The sequence below is a fragment of the Pan troglodytes genome, chromosome 18 (assembly GCF_028858775.2).
Source record: "Pan troglodytes isolate AG18354 chromosome 18, NHGRI_mPanTro3-v2.0_pri, whole genome shotgun sequence".
NCBI classification, from domain to species: domain Eukaryota; kingdom Metazoa; phylum Chordata; class Mammalia; order Primates; family Hominidae; genus Pan; species Pan troglodytes.
In genome coordinates, this window is record NC_072416.2 from 22393853 (window position 1) to 22410548 (window position 16696).

At 44.7% G+C, this 16696-nt stretch overlaps 1 protein-coding gene across 6 annotated transcripts in view; it reads left to right on the top strand.

The window, feature by feature from the left end:
• IQCK (IQ motif containing K) overlaps window positions 1-16696 on the top strand; it is a 139914-nt gene that overhangs the window by 51592 nt on the left and 71626 nt on the right.

Here is a 16696-nt window from a genome sequence, read left to right on the forward strand (position 1 = left end):
TGGCTTACTAAATGGTGAATAGTGGTTTATTGCCATTGGTGGACATTGTGACATTCCAGGCCAAAGACCCAAAGATGGGAGAAGAGACAAGATTTGGTCCAGTCACAGGAAACCAGCATCGCTAGCTCCTGGAGTGTGTGAGGACATAGGGATGAGACGGAAGCTACGGCTAGAAGGCAGTTAGGGGGTGGATTATGGTTTTCAGTAAAAGAAAGAAGTTTGGGCATTATTCCATAAGCAAGAGATCATTCAAAGGCTTTTGAGCAGAGGTAAAATGGGATTAGGCTGTTTTGGAAAGATAATTCGTGAGACAGTGCAAAGGACATCTGAGATTGGGGAGAGCCTGGAGTTGGGGCTACTAGTTCCAAGCCTGTCTTTATAGCCGTGAGGTATTGAGTTAGGGCCATGTTAGTGGAAAAAGGGGGTTGTGGGATGGGTAGAATGGATGGATGACACAGGATAAATTTAGGGGTAGAGAAGGGTTGTACCTGAAATGGTGAGATTTGCTCCTGGGTATGTGGGTGGCCCATAATGGAAACCAAGGGACCCAGCGAGAAGAGCAAGTGCAAGGGTTAAATGATGATTCCTGTCTGGGGCACATTTAGATTGAGGTGCTTCTAGGATATCCATGCCAGAAACATTGGCCTAAAGCTTACAAGTAGGATATGAAGAGAAACGGTTTGGGAATCAAGAGCCCCACATTGAATGTATGGATTAAGTCAAGATGGACAAGGGCTGAACCGAGGGGTAGCCCAGAGTTGATTCCAGTTCAATGAATGGCACTTACTCTAAGTCATGTGTAAGTGTAACAATGACTTGTTTCAACTTAGCGTCTATGTTGATTTTAAATGACTGACAAGGAGAAATAGGGGTGTGTTTATTTTCTATTGCTGCTGTTACAAAGCACCCCAGAACTGGTAGGTTTAAAACAACACAAATTTATTACTATACTGTTCAGGAGGTCCAAAGATTGACTTGGATTTCACTGGGGTGAAATCAAGGCATTGGCAGAGCCTAATTCTTTTCTGGAGTTTCTAGGGGAAAATGTTTCCCTGCCTTTTCAAGCTTTGAGAAACTGCCTGCATTCCTCGGCTAGTGGCCCCTGCATTCCTCTTCAAAGCCAACAATGTTGCATCTCTCTGACCCTCTTTCTTAGTCATATCTCTCTGGCTGTTTCTCTTTTGGGGGGCGGGGGGGTGACAGGGTCTAACTCTGTCACCCAGGGTGGAGTGCAGTTGTGAAATCTCGGCTCACTGCAACCTCTGCCTCCCGGGTTCAAGTGATTCTCCTGCCTAACCCTCCCAAGTAGCTGGGATTACAGGCATGCGCCACCATGCCCGACTAATTTTTGTATTTCTAGTAGAGACAGGGTCTCATCATGTTGGCCAGGCTGGACTCAAACTCCTGGCCTCAAGTGATCCACCTGCCTCAGCCTCCTAAAGTGTTGGGATTACAGGCATGAGCCATCTCTCCTGGCCTCTCTGACTCTCTTTTGCCTCCATCTTCCACTTTTAAGGACTCCTGTGATTACATTAGCTCACCTAGATAATTCAGGATAACCTTCCCATTGCAAAATCCTTGACTTAATCGCATCTGCAAAGTTTCTTTTGCCATTGTCAGGTAAATATTCACAGGTTCTGGAAATTTTTTGGGAGGGATGAGAGGGTGACAGGGTCTCCCTCTGTTGCCCAGGCTGAACTGCAGTGGCACAATCACAGCTCACTGCAGCCTTGACTTCCTGGACTCAAGCCATCCTCCCACCTCGGCCTCCTGAGTAGCTGAGGCTACAGGTGCATGCCATCACGCCCAGCTAATTTTTGTATTTTTGGTAGAAACAGTGTTTTGGCATGTTGCCCAGGTGGGTCTCAAACTCCTGAGCTCAAGCAATCTGCCTGCCTTGGCCTCCCAAAGTGCTGGGATTACAGTTTTAAGCCACCATGCCCAACCAGTTTCTGGGAATTTTGATGCAGACATCTTTAGGACCCAAATTCTGCCTACCACGAAGTGTAATGGAGAATGTGGAGAAATTTAAAGTCCCTTTCTCTTAGAGATCACCTACATTTTGCTGAAGATTGCTTACATTTTAAAATAGTATTCCAGGTTTTGTATAATAAAAATGATACATGCTGAGTGAAAAAATTCAAACAAAACAGAAAAATCAAAAGAAAAATGCGCAGATCACCGAAGAGCTGGCCTCCCAGATATAACCATTGTTGACATTTTGGTGAACTTTTCAGATGCTTTTCTATGTATCTCCATATGTATATAGATATAAAAAAATGTGTAAGTATTCCTCTGAGACCAGAGCTAAGAGTGAGAGAAAATTTGAGGTGGAGGGAGAAGCACTGAGAAAGTTCATGGTGGGTGCTGTCACTCACGTTCACATTCATGTAGGTGTGAAGGCATCTGCTGAGAGGGAGGCAGAGGTTTATGGAGGAGGGGAGGGGGTTGCAACAGCTGCTGTGGTGAAACCGACAGGGAATCAACGAGGGATAAATAGGGATGGCCCAGCTGATGGCCTGAATTTGTGGTGCATATAAACAGCCTGCTTATGTGATTGTCTCCAGCAACCCTCCACAGCTCTGGAAAGGGGGTGGAGAACAGATGGTTGGTAAAATCAGGGTTGAAGACTGGCAAAGCTACTCTAGTAAAAGGTCTAGACTGGGCCCAGGGGATCGTAGGTACAAGTGAAAGCATTGTTTCCTTTTTAAAGAATGTCTTACATTTTTAAATCATAAATTACCATATTTTCTGAATTATGTTAACGCTTTAGCAACCAATTTTCAGGAAGAGAAAGAAACCCTACATTAGGTGTTCACATTGAAAGTAAGAAATATACCAAACTCAGAAACAGTAAGATGAGGGTAGTGGGGTCCATCTTAGAATCAAGACAATTTGTTTTTAAAGATTCCAATGTGTGGATCTTAATTGGATCCCAATTCAAAAAAACGGTATAAAAAATTGGAGACAACTGAAAATTTGAACACTTAATAGCTGATGAAATTAAGAAATTATTATTTAAGATATGATGATGAGAATACTAATTTCATAGTCATGATTCAAAAGTTATTACTTTTCAGAGAAACATGCCAAAATATTTTTATATGAAATTACATATTCTATGGACAGGGGTGAGGGAGGGAGGGAAGCTTCCATTAACTGACATGGAGAACAGTATAATTGAAGCTGGTTGATGGACACATGGATTCCTTTTAATTTTTTCTGTCTACTTTTGTATAGCTTTTAAAATTTCCATAACAAAAATTTTTTTAAATGAGATTAGGGCTAGATGCAGTGGCTCATGCCTGCCAGCACTTTGGGAGGCTGAGGCAGAAGGATTACTTGAGCCCAGGAGTTTGGACCAGTCTGCGAAACATAGTGAGACCCCATCTCTATAAAAAATCAAAAATCAGCTGATCATGGTGGTGCTCACCTGCGGTCCCAGCTACTCAGGAGGCTGAGGCGGGAGTATCACTTGAGCCCCAGAGGTTTAGGCTGCAGTGAGCTGTGGTTGTGCCGCTGCAATCCAGCCTGGGTGACAGAGTGAGATCCTGTCTCAAAAAATAATAATAATTAAAAAAACATTAAAATGAGATTGTTCAAAGCTCCTTATGAGCACTTGATAGTGTAGGAGATGTGCCCTGGGCGAGGTGGTATCTACTGGAGAGCAGTGAACCAGGAGGGCTGGGGGCCACTCCCTACTGGAGGTGGCTGGAGTGACAGACAATGGAGGACTGAGTTTTCCTATGAGCATGCTGAGAAACTCAAATGGCATTGAGGGAAAATGGCCCTGGGGAAAGGGGAGATGGCAGGTGCAGCCCAACTGACAAGTATTGTGGTGCTGAGAAGGTCTTGGTCACCCCTCCAGAGACCCGGCTCTGAATGTGCACAACTTCCCAACCGATTCTCTTATGTTAGTCTCAGGTAACGCCAACCCTCCCACCAAACCCAAACCCAGTTTCCCCAGAAACAATGAGAAGGAGGATTAACATGATCAGAGCCTTGGGTTTGTTCTAAAGAACAAGTCTCCAATAATCTCAGAGTTCCTGGGGAACAAGGACATGGCTTTCTGTGTCAAGGGTCAGCAAACTTTTCTATAGAGGATAGTTAAGTCTTTTAGGCTTTGCAAGCCACAGACAGTCTCTCAGCTACTCAACTCCCCAGCTGTGTCATGAAAGCAGCCATAGATGTACCATATGTGAATGAATGGGTGTGGCTGTGTTCCAATAACACTTTATTCACAAAAACAGGTGGTGGGCCAGATTTGGCCCATGAGCTACGGTTTGTTGATCCCCTGTTTCAGGTGGACACCAATAGCCTTCCCAAACCATGGTCTCATGTAAAAGCAAAAAAACCAACATAATTAGAAGTAAGTAGTAGGTGGGAAAGATGGAAGGAGAGAAAAGTTTATGATTACATCAGGAGTTCAGGAACTTGATATGTGACAGTCTTCAGTGATGAACCATTCTAAGATGTGACCTTTCTGTTGGGTGACTGACCCAGAGGAATGGTAGGGGTCACTAGAAACATGTGGACCCAAAGTCATGGTATTGCGGGGGTCATCAGCATAGATAATGAAGTAGCTGAGAACACTGGGAGGAGACAGCTGAAGAAGATGACAGTGAGTCAAATCCCAAAGTTGCCAAAGGAAGTGTAGGAATGTTCTAGAAGTCAAAGAAGTGGCAGTGTAGTGTGGTGGTTAGGAGCTTGGAAGCACTAGAATCACACCTCTGCGTTCTAAACCCAGCTCCACCACTTCCAGCTGTGTGACTTTGGGCAAAGATGACTTAATCCTTCCAAGCCTCAGTTTTTCCATCTGAAAAATGGCCTTTCAACTGAACAAAGTTCCCCACCTAAGAGGAATCCTAGTGCCAACTATTATTATATTTCATTATTGGTACATATACCAAGCAGGTATGTTCCAGCTAAAGGGAATTATTTATTTAGCTAATCCTTTTTTTTTTTTTTTTTTTTTTTTTTTTTTGAGACAGGGTCTTACTCTGTTGCTCGGGCTGGAGTGCAGCGATGCGATCTTGGCTCACTGCAACCTCTGCCTCATGGGCTCAAGCCAGCCTCCCAAGTAGCTGGGATTACAGGTGTGTACCACCATGCCTGGCTAATTTTTTGTAGATTTCACCACATTGCCCAGACTGTCTGGAACTCCTGAGCTCAAGTAATCCGCCCTCCTTGGCCTTCCAAAGTGCTGGGATTACAGGCGTGAGCCACTGCGCCCAGCCAGCTAATAATTATTGAATGCTTAAATATGCTTTAAAATTATGGGGCAGGTATATTCATAAGTGGCCTGGCTACCATTTATGAAACACCTACTATGTGCCGTGGAAACATGACATGTAGAAACGACAAACATGTTTCCCGTTTTCATGGACAGACATACTGTGTATAGTTGGATTGAAGTGTATGTGTACTTAATTTATGCTAATTCAATGATATGCTTTTGAGAAGAAGAGAGAAAGACAGAGAAGGGAAGAAAGGGAAAGGGATAAGAATTTTTAAGGCCGGGCGTGGTGTCTTAGGCCTTGCCTGTAATCCCAGCACTTTGGGAGGCCAAGGCAGGTGGAGCATGAGGTCAGGAGTTCGAGACCACCCTGGCCAACATGGTGAAATCCCATCTCTACTAAAGATACAAAACATTAGCCAGGCGTGGTGGTGTGTGCCTATAATCCCAGCTACTCAGGAGGCTGAGGGAGGAGAATCACTTGAACCCGGGAGGTGGAGATTGCAGTGAGCCGAGATTGCGCCACTGTACTGCAGCCTGGGCGACAAGGTGAGACTCTGTATCAAAAAAAAAAAAAAAAAAAAAAAGAAGACTTTTTAAAATGCAAGCAATTCTTGCCACTTTTACTCTAGAGGTAACGCATAAAATAGGACACATGACTCAGCTCTTTCCTCAGTTGTTTTCAATTTTGGGTACCCCTCATAACATAAGCAGCTCATAAGGCAACTACTTCCTTCTGTCTGTCTGTCTTCGTATTTATATATTTAACTACCTACCTACCAAACATTTACATAGTGTTTACTTGGGTATTATTCTGGGCACTTTATAAATATTACCTAATTTAACTTACATCGCAACCCTACAAAGTAGAAAATCATAGTATCCCCGTTGTATTAGGCTAGGCTAGGCTAGGTTGCAGTTATAAACAATACCAAAATACCAGTGGCTTAACCCAATAACAGCTTACTTCTTGCTCACAAAAAGACTGTTGTAGGTTGGACAGCCCTCTTACCTCTGAGGTCAATGATGCAAAGGAAGAAAAGAATGTAGGAGGTCCCTCAACTCTTAACCTTCTCAGTCTAGAAGGTTCTTAACCTTCTCACCTCTCTTTACAGAGCATGGCTTCAAGCCAGTTGCAGGGGAGGCAGGGATACATAAAGGAACATGTGGATATTGGTGAACACTAGCTGTTCTGGGCACAGGCTTTTTTTTTTTTTTTTTTTTTTTTTTTTTTTGAGAAGGAGTCTATCTCTGTCATCCAGGCTAGAGTGCAGTGGCACGATCTAGGCTCACTGCAATCTCTGCCTCCCCATTTCAAGCAATTCTCCTGCCTCAGCCTCCCAAGTAGCTGGGCTGTAGGCACCCAACACCATGCCTGACTAATTTTTGTATTTTTATTAGAGATGGGGTTTCACTATGTTAGCCAGACTGGTCATGAACTCCTGACCTCAGGTGATCCACCTGCCTCGGCCTCCCAAAGTGCTGGGATTACAGGCATGAGCCACTGCACCTGGCCCACAGGCATATTTCTAAGAAAGAACTGAGGCAGAGAGAAATTAAGTCTTTGCCCAGGATCTCAAACCAGTGCATAGCAGAGGCAGGATTTGAACATAAGCAACCTGGCTGCAGAGTCTATGCACTGTTAAGAGTGTGGCTAATTACTCTGCTCTACTTCCCCTTCTGTCACCTGGTCCTTAAAGTGATCAGTACTGAGACTGGGAGAAACCTGGCTGTGTGAGACAGCTTGAAAGATGCCATGTCCCGGGCACGGTGGCCACGCCTAGAATCCCAGCACTTTGGGAGACCAAGATGGGCAGATCACCTGAGATCAAGACTTTGAGACCATCCTGGCCAACATGGTGAAACTCCGTCTCTACTAAAAATACAAAAAAATTACCCAGGCTTTGTGGTGCACGCCTGTAATACGCCAGCTACTTGGGAGGCTGAGGCAGCAGAATTGCCGGAACCCGAGAAGCAGAGGTTGCAGTGAGCCGAGATGGTGCCACTGCACTCCAGCCTGGGTGATAGAGCGAGCCTCCGTCTCAAAAACAAACAAACAGACAAACAAAAAACGATCTGCCACGTACTCTAATTGAAGTGCGATGAGGGTGTTTTTGTTCTTACCTTTTAACAGGGGTAGATGATGTCATATCTCCCGTCGGCCTTAGTCCTGTTTATTAATCCAGCACCATCCTCTTTTGTAGTATATAGTCGTGACTCAACCAGCCAATCAGAGGCAATGAAATTATTTTCTAGCACATTAAGAAGAGAAAAAGTTTAAATTTCTATTTTGGCCAAAAAGGATGGCCCTGAGAATTGGTCAGATTCATTTGCAAAAATAAATAACTAAATGAGCACGAAGAGCAAAAGTGCACCACTGCCTTTCTGGTCTCATGTCCCAGAAGGGAAGGCTCATGAAAGACATCATTAAAACTGAGACCTTCAATGAAACAAAGATTGTGTTTTTGAAAAGAAAAGGTTGCTTTGGGTGAAATGTCTTTTCAGCTAAGTTTTATCCTTGAAACAAAAAAAAAGGTGGGGGGCTGGGGGAACCTATGATATGTTCATGTTGATGAAAGGTATCTTGTGACCAAAAACAGAGGTGAAAACAAAAGTGTCACCGTGTCGTTTGAGGACAAGCTCCAGTCGCATGATGATCTATTTGTGCTGAGGCTGATAGTGGAACTGAAAATGCTCCTACCTTCAGAGTGGCACAAAAAACTGCATTTCGTACTAAAGATTATAATTAAATGGTGGCACGGCAGAAAATTTGCTGTCATGCCCTCTTGATAGAAAAAAAAATCCTTTTAATTTATTTTGTCTTATAGAAGAGTAGATTTCTGTGTCAGTAATTTCGGAGGCCAGAGAGTCCCAAGAGGATAGTAAATCATCTTTGCTTTTTATATTCACATTCATCTTCAAATAGAGGGAGGAAGGAAAGCTGTTTCCTGAATTTGGGACGTGCTGAGATGTATAAGTTCTCTAGTGCCTCTCTTTTGCTGGAGGTTTGACATGTGGGTGGCCCTTTCTCAGGGGCACTCAGTACTGCTTCCGTTCTTTCTTCCTGCTGTTTCTCCATGGCTGTTTAAGAACCAGTTCAGGGCCGGGCATGGTGGCTCATGCCTGTAATCCCAGCACTTTGGGAAGCCAAGACTGGCAGATGACTTGAGGTCAGGAGTTCGAGAGCAGTCTGGCCAACGTGGTGAAACCCCATCTCTACTAAAAAAATGCAAAAATTAGCTGGGCGTGGTGGTGCACACCTGTAGTTCCAGCTACTCCGGAGGCTGAGGTGGGAGAATTGCTTCAACCCGGGAGGCGGAGGTTGCAGTGAGCTGAGATCACGCCATTGCACTCCAGCCCGGGTGACAGTGCAGGACTCTGTCTCAAAAAAAAAGAGAACCAGTTCAGAGAGCCTGTGCGAAGCAGTATGGCAGGCACATCTGGGCTCCAATCTTAGTCCCACCATTTAGTAAAGCGTTTTCCCTGAGTTCTATGAGCTGTTGTAGAAAATTATTGAACTTGAGGAGGGGGTTGTGGGAGCCCCCAATTTGTAGCCAAGTCAGACAGAAGTGAGAGTAACCTGGAGACCCATTCCTTGTGACTGGCATCTGTAATGGAGAGCATTCTTGTGGGACTAAGCCCTTATCCTGTGGGCTCCCTGTGGGCCTTCTGTGGGGTCTGCACTAACTGTGGGCAGTTAGTGTCAGAGTTAAATTAAATTGTAGTGCCTGTAATCCCAGCACTTTGGGAGGCCGAGGCGGGAGGATTGCTTAGGGTTAGGAATTTGCAACCAGCTTGGGCAACATAGTGAGACCCCTATCTCTACAAAACATTTTTAAATTAGCTGGGTGTGATGGCAGACACTTGTAGTCCCAGCTACTCCAGAGGCCGAGGGGAGAGTATCACTTGGACCTGGGAGATGGAGGCTGCAGCGAGCCATTAGCATACCACTGCACTCCTGCCTGAGTAACAGAGTGAGACCCTATCTCAAAAAAAAAATAAAATAAAAACAAAATAAAAAATAAATTGTAGGACGCCCAGTTGGTATCTGCAGAGAGCTGGAGAACTGCTTGGTGTGAAAAACCCACACATTTGGTGTCAGAAGTCTTGCGAGTAGAGAAACAAAGGTTTTTCCTTTTAGTGCCCTCAAGATGTCCACATCCAATTCCCAGACCTTGTAAATATATATGTTCCCTTATATGGCAGAAGGGACTTTGCATATGTGATTAAGTTAAGGATCATAAGATGGGAATTAGTATATGAGTTTCCTAGGGCTACTGCGAGAAATTACCACAAAGTTGGTGCTTAAAACAACACACACAATTTTTATTTTGAGTCAGGGTCTCACTCTGTTGCCCAGGCTGGAGTGCAGTGGTGCGATCATAGCTCACTGCAGCCTCGAACTCCTGCCCTCAAGCAGTCCTCCCACTTCAGCCTCCCAAAGTGCTGGGATTACAGACATGAGCCACCACACCCAGCCTTCAGTGTATCTGTTAAAAAGATCAGTCCGGCAGCTGGATGGGGTATTCACTGAAATCAACCTAATAGTGCATACAGCGAGGTGACTACAGTGAAGAGATGATGCCCTCATGGAGAGGAGGAAGTAAAATAAATTGGATTTGGGACATGTTTTGAGGTTGGAACCAAGAAGACTTGCTGATGGATTGGATGTTGGGGGAGAGAGAGGAGTCAAGAATGCAACAGAGATTTCAGGCCTGAGCAACTGGCTGAATGGGATCCCTTTACTGAAACAGAGTAGGGGAAATAACAGTTCTCTTTTGAAAATTTAATGAGTACACTGAAAAATCACAAATTATTGGGAATAAAAATATGAAAAGTTTTTTCTTTTTTCCCACTAACCACCACACTATATTACATTGACTCCATCTGCCATCTGGATAGCAGCTCTTTAATAATTTTTGGCCCAATTCCATAACTTTCTGGTCACTCTCTCTTTTTAGATCATCTCATTTCACCATTAGGATTTATCCTCGTTATTTTTTAAATCACAAGTATTTTTTTAATTTTTACTTATTTATTTATTTTATTTATTTATTTATTTTTTTGAGATGGAGTCTCGCTCTGTCGCCCAGGCTGGAGTGCAGTGGTGCGATCTCGGCTCACTGCAAGTTCCGCCTCCCGGGTTCACGCCATTCTCCTGCCTCAGCCTCCCGAGTAGCTGGGACTACAGGCACCTGCCACCACGCCTGGCTAATTTTTTGTATTTTTAGTAGAGACGGGGTTTCACCGTGTTAGCCAGGATGGTCTCGATCTCCTGACCTCGTGATCCACCCGTCTCGGCCTCCCAAAGTGCTGGGACCTTACAGGCGTGAGCCACCGTGCCCAGCCTTATTTATTTATTTATTTATTTATTTATTTATTTATTTATTTGAGATGGAGTCTCACTCTGTCATCCAGCTGGAGTGCAGTGGTGCGCTCTCAGCTCACGGCAACTTCCGCCTCCTAAGTTCAAGTGATTCTCCTGCCTCAGCGTCCCAAGTAGCTGGGACTGTAGGCATGTGCCACCTTACCTGGCTAATTTTTGTATTTTTAGTAGAGATGGGGTTTCACTATGTTGGCCAGGCTGGTCTTGCACTCCTGACCTCAAGTGATCTGCCGGTCTCCGCCTCCCAAAGTGCTGGGATTACAAGCATGAGCCACTGTGCCCAGCCAAAAATTTATTATGTTTTTTATAGAGACAGTGTTGCCCTGGCTGGTCTTGAACTTCTGACCTCAAGCTATCCTCCCTCCTTGGCCTCTCTAAGTGCTGGGATTACAGGCATGAGCCACTGCACCTGGCCCATCCTGTTTATTTTTAAATCCTTAGTCTTCAGTCTCCAGCTGGATATAAAACCCATCTTTCCCCAGCTCCAGCCACAACTAACTGTCTACGATTCAGGGGTCCCAGAACTTGGAAGGGGAAGGAAATTCCCTCTTTATTTTCACTAATCTCTCACTTAAATCCAGCGTCTCCTTTAAGTATGAATGTGGACAACAAACCTCAGTAGTTTCCATAGTATCTGTGAGTTTGTCCCTGACAGCAATCACAGATATTCTCCTGTCACATTACATTTGTTGCAGAGATCGAGAAATACCATTTACACTTGTCACACCTTTCAAATTACAGTAGTTAATTGGCCTGCTATTAGCTCTTGTTATTTACTGCATAATTTAGAAGCACATATATTACTATATCAGCAGCTCTTGTTTTAATATTTTGATACTTTTATTTCAATATAATTGGTTTGCTGTAATCCTATGTATTTACTTTCATGTTGTTAAAAACATTATTGTGAGAAGGAATCCAAACCACCAAAGTAGAAGGGGATCCGTGACACAAAAAAATGAAGATCCCCTGTGAGAGGTTTGAAAAGGGTGGGGAGGTAGGTGGTCTGCTCTTCTGAACATCCCCCTTGCCTGGGCCCACCCTTTAAATCCAGGAGAGGGAGACTGGGGAGTAGGTGGGTCTCCTTAAATTTTTCCTTTAGTCACACTAGAGAAAATGTGTAATCAGTTACAAAGACGTTAAATAATACCACAATCTGGGAATATTTTATCAAGAAATATCAAGTATCACAGCCTTGTTTTTTTAAAAAATGGTTATATCTGAAACCCACATGGGAGCATGTGGTCTTGCACTTCGCTGCTTGGCGAGTTCTGCTATCTGGACACGTATGCAGCTTCAGTGATGGGGTTGGTTAAATGGGACTCAGCTCTGTGTGTAACTAGGAGAATGATTCAGCCTGATGCTGGAGTAATAACCGCTTGTTGATCTCCCAGGGTAGAGATTAGTGAAGGGGCCAAAGCAACATCATATCCTGGCAACCATGATTTCTAAATATGCTTTAGGCTACAGAGAGTAAAGCTCTGCAGGTTTTGGAGCTGTTCGTGTGTTCACAGAAGGCTGGAATTGAAAGAATCCTATGAGATTCCATCCTAACGGCTAGTCACCATATGTCTGGGAGTACCATTCCAGATAACCTCTGTTGTACTTTTTAGAAATATTTTAAGTTTGTAAGTCAATAATGTGATGCCTCGGCAGGGCGTGGTGGCTCACGCCTGTAATCCCAGCACCTTGGGAGGCTGAGGCAGGTGGATCACTTGAGGTCAGGAGTTTGAGACCAGCCTGGCCAACATGGTGAAACCCCATCTCTACTAAAAATACAAAAATTAGCTGGGTGTGGTGGCAGGCGCCTGTAATCCCAGCTACTCGGGAGGCTGAGGAAGGAGAATTACTTGAACCCGGGAGGCAGAGGATGCAGTGAGCCGAGATCGTGCCACTACACTCCAGCCTGGGTGACAGAGTGAGACTCCGCCTAAAACAATAAAAAAAAAAGAATGTGATGCCTCAGTATAGAGCATTTGGGAACCCAGTTAGGATGGAAAGCGAGGACTGGGTAAGGTCTCTTTTGCTGACTGTGACAAGTGGCCATTATCAAATACTGGTGTATTGCAAAACTTCATGAGGATTGATTTACAGCATGTGCCATCTTTGTAAATGGCTTTACATCTGGGTTGTGCTTTCATGTTCCAAGAAAACAACTTAATCTCTTAGTTAATGACAAGTGGAAGGCCGGGCATGGTGGCAGGCGCCTGTAATCCCAGCTACTCAGGAGGCTGAGGCAGGAGAATTGCTTGAACCTAGGAGGCGGAGGTTGCAGTGAGCCGAGATCGCACCATTGCACTCCAGCCTGGGCAACAGAGTGAGACTCCATCTCAAAAAGAAAAAGAAAAGAAAAGTGAAGAGCCTGGGCACAACCTGGGCAACATAGTGAGACCCTGTCTCTACAAAAATACCAAAAAAAAAAAAATTAGCTGGGAATGGTGGTGTGTACCTGTAATCTCTGCTGTTTAGGAGGCTGAGGTGGGAGGATGGCTTGAGCCCAGGAATTTGAGGCTGCAGTGAGCTATGATCATGCCACTACACTGCAGCCTGGGTGACAGAGCAAGACCCTGTCAAAAAAAGAAAAGAGAAAGAGAGAAAGAAAAGTGGATAGAATTTTGATTCCAAAATTTCATTTTCAATCTCAAGCAGGCTTTCTTCCTTTCTTTATTCTGATTAAATGTGTTTTTTGATGACACCTCTCTAATTGTCTTTGAACTGGATGAAGAAATTGATCAAGACTAACGTCTCAGATTTTCTTATTATGTATTTTGTTAGCATGCTGTATCTTCATGTCCTGCAAATCTTTCACTTTGCATCTAAAAAAGGGAAAAGAAGCATGTGTATGCACACACATGTGCACATACATTTATATATACACAACACAATCAGAAAAATAAATTTTTGTTCCTTCTCAGAATTATAGCATTGATTCTTCTTCTTTTTTTTTTTTTTTTTGTGTGTGTGTGAGACGGAGTCTTGTTGTGTTGCGCAGGCTGGAGTGCAGTGGTGCGATCTCGGCTCACTGCAACCTCTGCCTCCTGGGTTCAAGCGATTCTCCTGCCTCAGCCTCCTGAGTAGCTGGGGTTACAGGTGTCCGCCACTACGCCCAGCTAATTTTTGTGTTTTTAGTAGAGATGGAGTTTCACCATATTGGCCAGGCTGGTCTCGAACTCCTGACCTCAGGTGATCCACCCACCTCGGCCTACCAAAGTGCTGGGATTACAGGCGGGAGCCACCGCGCCTGGCCAGCATTGATTCTTACGGTTCAAATGTATTCACATTTGAGAAAAAAAGGAGGAGGACATGACAAATGAATATTACTAGTATAACAATTCTCCTTGGAAACATACCCAGCAGTGCTATCGTGCCCGTCTGAACATGCAAAAACGTCTGCTTTGGGGATGTCTGATTTAAGCACTTTAAGGCCTCAGCTGTCTCCTTCTGTGATTGACGTGTTCATCTCTCCCCTCCCTAGTTCCCTGGTGATGAGCAGTCGCCTCTTTATTTTTATTTGACCTTAAGCCAGTTGCACTGATTCCAAGAGAGGGAAAAGGGCCTGGCGTGACTTCTCTGCCTTCAAGCTGGCCTGCTGAAATGATTGATAATTCCCAGGACTACTCTTCGAAGAGTAAGTCCTTTTCATTTGGCCTGATTTACCATGGCTTTCTCATACTTATTCTTGGTTTGGGAACTAGACAGCGCCCCATTATCTAGCTATGAAAGCAGGGATGTCACTAAAGGTGGCCTCTTATTACTGCTTAAAGGCCTATTAGAAATCTCATTTTGCTTTTTGGAGATGTCGTTGTGATGCATAGCGGTTCAGGGTTTCATTACTGGTGAAAGCCCTCTGTTTGGGCTCACCCATTGTGTTCTGAGATTTGCAGTTCTGTTTTCCTGCTGCTGTTCCGAAACAGGAATACTGTTACTTTGAGGATTTCATGACATCAGTTGTGAAAAACATACTTAAAGCAGGAAAATTGCCGCTGAACAGAAAGGCGCTATCAAATCTCCCCTCGAACACAAGTGACAAACTCTACTCTGTTTAGCCTTCCTGACATAGGATTCCCTGCGGAGGTTCAGATAAATGAATATCTGCCAAGTTATTACTGTAAAGTTCAACAAAGAGGGCGTTTTCTATGATTCTGCACCCTCCCTGCCCCCATTTTTTTTTTTCTTCGAAGCAAATGATTGTGTCTTCTTCTCCTTAACACTCAGCAGCTGCTAGACCCTGACTTCGATGCTACTGACCTTGTGAGCTGGCCGCATCTTCTCTCTGGGCCACTGTTTCCTGGGCAGTTTGCATTCTCAGCTGGAAATGCTCAATGACCTTGAACACAGAGTCCCTTTACCCCTCTATGCCTCAGTTGTTTCAACTCTAAAGAAAGGGTAACAACTCATTCTTCATGTTGTGTGGATTTAACAAAATCACGTGTATAAAATGCTTAACACACAGCTGGGCAGAGAGGCAACTACTCACTCCACAAGTATTTGTTGAGTGTGCCTACTATGTGCCAGACATTGTCCTAAGTGCTGGAGATACCAAGAGGAGCAAACACAGGACCAGTGTCTACTCTTGTGGAGCTTTCAGACCAGTACAAGATTTGAGCATTAGTTAGATAATTACAAGGGCTTCTATCTCCAAACTGGGCCAAGGACCAGGAAGGAAAATTACACAGAAGCTTCCTGGGGCCCTGATGTAATCAAAGGACATTTTTCAATTACATTTTTTTCTTTTTGAGATGGAGTCTTGCTCTGTTGCCCAGGCTGGAGTGCAGTGGCACGATCTTGGCTCACTGCAACCTCTGCTTCACAGGTTCAAACAATTGTGCTGCCTCACCCTCCCAAGTAGCTGGGATTACAGGCACACACCACCACGGCTGGCTAAATTTTGTACTTTTAGTAGAGATGGGGTTTCACCATGTTGGCCAGGCTGGTCTCGAACTCCTGACCTCAGGTGATCCACCCGCCCCGGCCTTCCAAAGTGCTGGGATTACAGGCCCATGAGCCACGGCGCCCCGCCTCAATAACATTTGAATGGAGATCAGAAGCAGTAATAAGACAAACCAGGAAAAAGAGGTGTCAGGCCTTGCACCAGCCCCAAGGTGCATTTGAGCAAATTAGAAAAAGGTATCCTCACCTTAGGGCAGATGTGGCCACACACCCAGGAGCAGAGCATGTGCTGGGTTTTAGCACCCTTTGGCCGATCTGCTGGGTGCCCTTGAGCAGAGAACAACCAGGAGCTCTGTACAGGGTGCCCCTGGCTAGGGGTATACTGGAGGCAGAGGAAAGCACCTTAGCAAAGGCCCTGAGGTGGGAGAAGCAGACACATTTGAGGAGCTGCCAAGTGCCAGTGAGGCAGGAGAATAGGGTCTGGAGGCAGGGAACCAAAGGCTGTCTCACACTGACATCCTAGAACTAAATTGAAAAGAAAACCCTAACTTGCCACGCCTAAGTAAAAAAAGGACCAGAGGCTACTCCCTTTTCAACTCCCAAAATTTCCTGCACAGCTGATGGGAAATTGGCTGTCCGCAACCAATCAGACTGATTGCGGGCCGAGTCTTTGTTTGCATAGAAGTATAACTTTATAACTTCACTTCAGCCTCTGGTTGGCTGCTTTCTACAACCAATCAGACTGATTGCTGGCTACCACTTACTTCATTTACATGAGGTGAGCATGAAGTGGCCAAAGGGAAACTTCTAGGGGGTATTTGGACCCAAGAAGATTCTGTATCCTGGCTCTTGAACCGCTGCTTGGGTCCGCTCCCACACTGCGGAGTGTACTTTTGTCCTTTCGTTTTCAATAAATCCCTGCTTTCGTTCTTTTGTTGCTTCATTCTTTCTTTGCTTTGCTGGGCGTTTTGTACAATTCTTTGTTCAAAACGCCAAGAACCTGGACAACTTGCAGTCACGACCCTCTACCAGTGACACCCGCAGGGCCGGAGCATGAGGAGCAAGGCTGCTGGGAGGGGATCCAGAAAGTTCTCAGTAAATATCAGCCAGTGAGAATGCATTAGAGCATCATTCCCATGAATTCACTGCCAACACACCAAGGTCTCCTTAAAAACACCAAGGTC